The sequence below is a fragment of the Aquarana catesbeiana genome, linkage group LG01 (genome assembly GCF_042186555.1).
Source record: "Aquarana catesbeiana isolate 2022-GZ linkage group LG01, ASM4218655v1, whole genome shotgun sequence".
Taxonomy (NCBI): Eukaryota; Metazoa; Chordata; class Amphibia; order Anura; family Ranidae; genus Aquarana; species Aquarana catesbeiana.
In genome coordinates this window covers 980,600,623-980,606,860 of record NC_133324.1, presented here as the reverse complement: position 1 = coordinate 980,606,860, position 6,238 = coordinate 980,600,623, and positions in this window count along the sequence as shown.

Below are 6,238 nucleotides of genomic sequence, written 5' to 3'. Positions count from 1 at the left end.
GTTGTGGGAGGATGACTTGGTGCTGCACGAGTGTGACGGGAGTGACCCCGATACAGCTCTTGGCTCGCAGAGTCATTGTCCTTCACCGCGGGTGCCACCGTTCATGGAATGTGGTGCTCAGCTGGAAAAAGCGAAAACCTCATCCATGTTCTATAGACAAGAGATTAACTCTGTAGGATCCATCCGCTTGCCTGCTGAACTATGCAGTCCTCTAAGGTGACCCTTCTCTGAGCATGACCAAATGTCCAATTCCCTCTTTTACAGAGCGAGTGCATATTGTTTTTATCCCTTTACTTTCCAACATTTACACTGTACAGGAAGCCAAGGATGGGTCCTGAACGGGGTGCTATGTGGCACCAGTGTTTAAGTTAGGATCCCTTTAAGGGAAGAGTGTGGGTACTCGGGGGGCTCACCATAGGTGGGTGAGGAATTTCTGGGTTAGCCATGTTAAGGAGAGAACTGACTCGCAGTCCTCTCTGTATTAATAGAGAGGTATTTGGGACCAGAGGTTTTGAGCCCCTAAAGTGACATTTCGGTGAGAAATAAATAAATTGGTTGGATAATGCACTAGGCCAGTGCGCCCCATTTTCTTTTTCTATTGTCACAAAAGGGCCTCCACCCCTGACTACAGACAACCCTTGTGTTGGGAAGCTTTACCATTTTTACCATTTTTGGTGACATTGTGCAACCAACCAGCCGGATCCACTTGGCCAGGGCAGCTGTTAGGCTGAATGGGTCCCCTTGATGTCTATCTGGCAGGACCCCCTCCCTCTAATCCAAAGCAGACAGTCATGAAGAAGGTGGTGGCATGGACTGTGTGCAATGAAGAACGATCTGTATTATCATCTTCTTCTATATTTGATTTTATATTATCTGTTTATATTTAAATTTCTAGTTTATATGTGTGTTAGATGGTCAGCCTGGCTTTTGCTTTTTCATTAGTTTGTTATTTGTGTGATTTATTATCTATTCCATATTGGTTTTATGCACTTGTTTATATTTTTGTTCTAGACCCTCTGGTGTGTGTTCATTTCACATTGTTACTTAGAACAAGTGCTGCTGTGCTTCTCAATCCCTATTTATTACAGTATGCAATAAGGCCAACCTAACACTCAGAGCCTGGGTTCAGTCCCCTCCCCCCCAACCAGACTTGCCAAGCACCTGGTTCTGAAGACTTCTTCTGTCTGGGGTCCTTGGGCAGTGCTTCTCCGGGGGGCCCCTCCTGGAGCTGGGAGTCTGGGGACCATCCATAGGCTGGACCACATTTCATTTTGTAGTTGCAAGAAGCCCACAATTGTCTGTAGAATCACAAGCTCTTACAAACTGATATGAATGATTCTGAGTATGTTCTCTAGATCAGCCGTTTTCCCCCCAGAGTGCCCTGGCAAAATATTTACCACAAATGTATACAGGCCAGCAGGTGGAACAAGCCTGCCTTATAGTGAAATAAAGCCACAGGTTTTCATTGTGCACCATTACCACCTTCTAGCCACCGGAGTCCTAACAACCAATCATCCTCCCTTTGCCCCTCTCTGTAAGCGCTGGGGTTACATTAGATTAGTGATGGAGAAAAACTGAGGGAGAAGAGAAACTTTGGAATACTAGTCAGTACCAGCGTGTAAAAGTATAGTGGATTTGGAAAAATACATCACAGCCAACGTTGGGTGTCCTTCGTGTGTGGATGACGATGTGTTATGTAAATCTATTAGAATAATGTTTTACATTTTAGAATGGGGTGCCCCGAGACTGTTCATAATTTTAGGGGGTTCCTTGTCTAAAAAAAGAGGTTGAGAAGCAATGCTCTAGAACAGGGGTCTCCAAACTGCGGCCCGGGGGGCCAGATGTGGCCCTTTGCTTGCTTTTATCAGGCCCTTGGGGCACTATGTCATCCACTGATACCAATAATGAGGCATAATACCCCCTCCCCCACACTGAGACCAGTGAAGGGGCACACTTCCTTCCAATTATAACAACGATGGGACACAATTCCTCCCAAAGACACCAACAACTGGGCAAAATGACACCAATGATGGGGCACAATTCCTCCAACTGACACCAATGATGGGGCACAATTCCTCCAACTGACACCAATGATGGGGCACAACTCCTCCAACTGACACCAATGATGGGGCACAACTCCTCACACCAACACAGGAGAACAATCTCACCCAATGACATCACCGATGGGGCACAATTCCTCCCACTGACACCAAAGATGACGCCATTGTTTATTCCCACTGAAGTTGGGACCTTTTCTACTCCCAATGACCACAGTCCCCCCCCCCCAAAGTCTGAGGAACAGTAAACTGGCCCCCTGTTTAGAAAGTTTGGAGACCCCTGCTCTAGAAGATCACCATTACTGTGAATATAGTTTATATGAGATTGTTGTTGCTTAGAAATGCCACAAGATGTCCCCATTGTCTGCAGGATGATCTCTTGTAAGAAAACAATCCCATGAGAACTGGTGTGATCATTACTATGAATACACAACCGTTTATTTGATTTTGTAGTTGCAAACCAATACAAAAAAAGTGCATTGTCTGCAGATCAATGAGCGCTTACAAACTCCAATGAATACATCTAAGCATGCGCTGTAGAATGATTACCATTTATAAGAACTTGTTGTTACTTAGAAAGGCCACAAGATGTCCCCATTGTCTGCAGGATCAGCTCTTCTAAGCAAACCAACTCCTATGAACTTTCCTGAGCATGCTTTCCATTGTCATCACTAGAGATGTCACATTTCCGGAAATTTTGAAGCTCGGAAAAAAAAAAAAAAAAACCCAACTTTTTTTCCGTTTTTTTTTGGGGGGGGGGGGGGGAGGAAATTTTGGGAAAAATTGAAAAAAAAAATGCTACATTAGCACTTTTTTGTCTTTTTAAGATTGAAAGTCATTCTGTTACTTTAGGAACATAAAATATGACTATGGACAATTTGACTTGGCATAAAATGATCACAACTAGCATATTAAATATATAGTGTAGCCAAACAATTATCACAAACAGAATTTACGTTTTTATAATATTTATTTGTAACAAAGGGAGCGACAATCTCCTGAACTCATTACTAGTTTATGTGGAACAGCCAAAAATCCTCCACAAAACAATTTTCAAAACCAAAAGTAACAATTTGTCATATTTCCTCTCCACAGTAATAAATAAAAATAAAACCTCCATTCTCATAAAAAGAACTGAAGATGGGGGAAGTGTTAAGAAGAGAGTTGGGACTAAAGTTTCAATGGACATTTAATCAGAATCATTTTCTGAAATTCTCATTATCCGTCTCTCTGCTTCTGCAGATTCTCTTTTCTGTCCGTCATCACAATTAGGAACTTCTAAAAACTTAAGGTGAACACCCTGTCCTAAAATATTTTATTCCTCATGTTAAAATAAAATATTCCACTATTTTTTTTTTGTTTCGATTTTTCCAATATTTTAGAAAAAAACAAAAGCCTTCAGGAAAAAAAAAAAACCAAACAAACAAAAACAAAACAAAAAATAAAAAAAAACGTTTTTTCGGATTTTTTCTGTTTTTTTCCGGTCCTTCACATCTCTAGCCATTACTATGAATACAGTTCCATTTTGTAGTTGCCAACAGAAGCCTCACTGTCTGCAGAATAATGAAATACTCCTGAAAAGTAGCAAACAAATAAAATCATATGAGTGTGATGCTGTATTCCATTACAATGTATAAAGAGTTTGTACAATGTTGTTATCACAGAGAAATGTCACATGATGATATTTCCATTGTATTTAGAATGTGAGCTATTAAAAAAAGGTATTTGTGTATTCACAGTAATGTCTTAGTGGATCCCCCGCAGAAGGTTTTTTTGTGTAAAATTTCTGGTTCAAATTTTCATCTTGACTTTTATCCCTCAAATATTTCTATGTAGTTGCCGGGAAACTCCAAAAGTCTCTCATATGTGAAATACATATGAAGAGAACTGAGCATGCTTGCAGCCAATGCCTTTGGTACCGGGGGGGGGGGGGGGGGGGGTGGAGCCCGATGGGGACCTTCAGCTCCATTTTTTCTTTTGATTGGCCAGACACAGAAAAAAAAAAGGATCCATATCTAATATTCAGCCCAATGTCGGCTTTCAAACGTGTCCTCTGCAGACCTGATGGGAAACTAGTCTCCGTTCTCCATCACACTCCGCCCATTTAATGACAAATCATTTCCCATATATGGGCATTGTCCTGTTTTTGGACTATGACATCACCATTATCACATTTACATTTATCTTTCGGACAAGAAATCTCCCAGCCGACATGTAAGTGGGGGCAGGGATACAGCACTATATTGTGTACATACAGCCAGCTTCCCAACAAAGGCACTGCCCACTCTGAGTACTCGTGTACCCGTCTATGCCAGCTCAGAGGGGGTCTTCATTACCAATCTACTAATCTGAGAAATGGCAGAAAATGTTGAAGAAATCGTTGCCGTCATAGAAACAGATTCTTAAAGTGGAAGTAGTAAGAACTAATCTGACATTGTCACACGGTAATAATGTCACCAACACTGGAGCAAATGCTTGTCTGAGTTGGGCATGAGAACTACCCACAGAAAAGTTCCAATAGTTCTTTTTACTCAAAAGTATGGAAAGCAGCGCCATGAACCCAGCATTGTTCAAGAAGCATTAACAAAAATATGTTTTATCTTTTAATTCATTTAAATGTATAACCAAAACTTTTTTGTACAAATATATATGTATTTCTTTTTTTAAATAGAAAATAATATTATATATACAGTCCTCCTCTGTAGTCCGATCAATTAGATGAAAAGTGCTGACAAAACAAAACACAACAACATTCCTAAAATGTTAGTAAAATGTGAAAACGTACGTCTGGGGTCACACTGCCGTATAGATTGGATCACATCAGGGGTCCGGTGCTCCCCTCTTCACTGTTTCGGGTTTGATTTTTGGTCAGAAGTTTTGGTTGAAGTCAAACCTGAAAGCAGACCAGAAGACGCTCAGGACTCCGGTGTAATTCGCTCCGAAGATGTGTGAACTTATAACAATGGCACAAAACAGAATTCAACAATAAATGTTCCCCCAACAAGCTAGAGGGGGATGGGAAAATGCCTTAAACTGTCCAGAGAGAGAAAAAGCAAAGTCATTGGTCTTTTCCAATCTTGATAAATAAAAACCTCGGACCACAAAACTGGTGCTTTGATTCCAAGTTTTTCTTTGCACATCTGTAGATCTTGGGAAAGGTGTTCAATCTTTTTCAATAATTCTGTGGAATGAGAAAAAAAAAAGGTAAATACTTTTCCAACTATGTAGGGAACAAACATTGAATTAAACTGCATGCAAACCAGGTGCAGTGTTTCTCAACGCCAGTCCTCAAGGTGCCCCAACAGGTCATGTTTTCAGGATTTCCCTCAGATGAAAACGGCTGTGGAAATTACTAAGGCAGTGAAAGTGATGAAATCACCTGTGCAAAACAATGGAGACCCTGAAAACATGACCTGTTGGGGTGCCTTGAGGAATAGAGATGAAAACACTGGCATAGTGAGTGTCAGGAACATCTAGCGCTCCTACTCTTCATTCCGGCATCCTGGTTTTGGCTATGGCATTCTCCTTGTTTGTCTGTCCACCTGCAAGGTGGTTAATGTGGCCAGTCTCTGGGTGGAAACCAAGCCTGTTAAAAGCCAGAAAAATTGTCAGTTGCATGCTTGTGATATAGTGTGTTTAATTCCTGATCAAGCTCCCTGTCTGTCTGCCCTGCTAGTTTTGATTTTCCTGTGTATGACCTTGGACCGGATATCGGACTATTATCAGAACTCTGCCAGCCTTTTACCCGGACTGTCATAGAACCACTCTACCTGTCTGCCAACTGCAAGTACCTGTTTGCTTTGCTCAGTTTGCACTTGCCCTGGCATGATGGTCAGGCACTATAACATTGTGTATAAGACCTGGGGGCAACCGAGTACCGGTAGGCCTGCTTGCCTTATGGGAAAAGGGGGCTGCTATAGGTGAAGAACACAGTAGTGAGCTATAGTGTCTGACCACCTGTGTTTGGGGTAAGTGTGACAGCGAGGCTTTACTCAACTCTGTCCTAGAGATTTTAATCACAGGGATAAGAAATGAGAAATGGTAATGTATGCAAACGATGGAGCAGTAAGGAATGTTTAACTGGACAGACTGAGGAGACACGGCCCAAGAGAATGATAAACACACAGGTTCCAATAATGCCGTGCAGTGCCACTCACTGTCCACCTATCAGTGCCACCTAT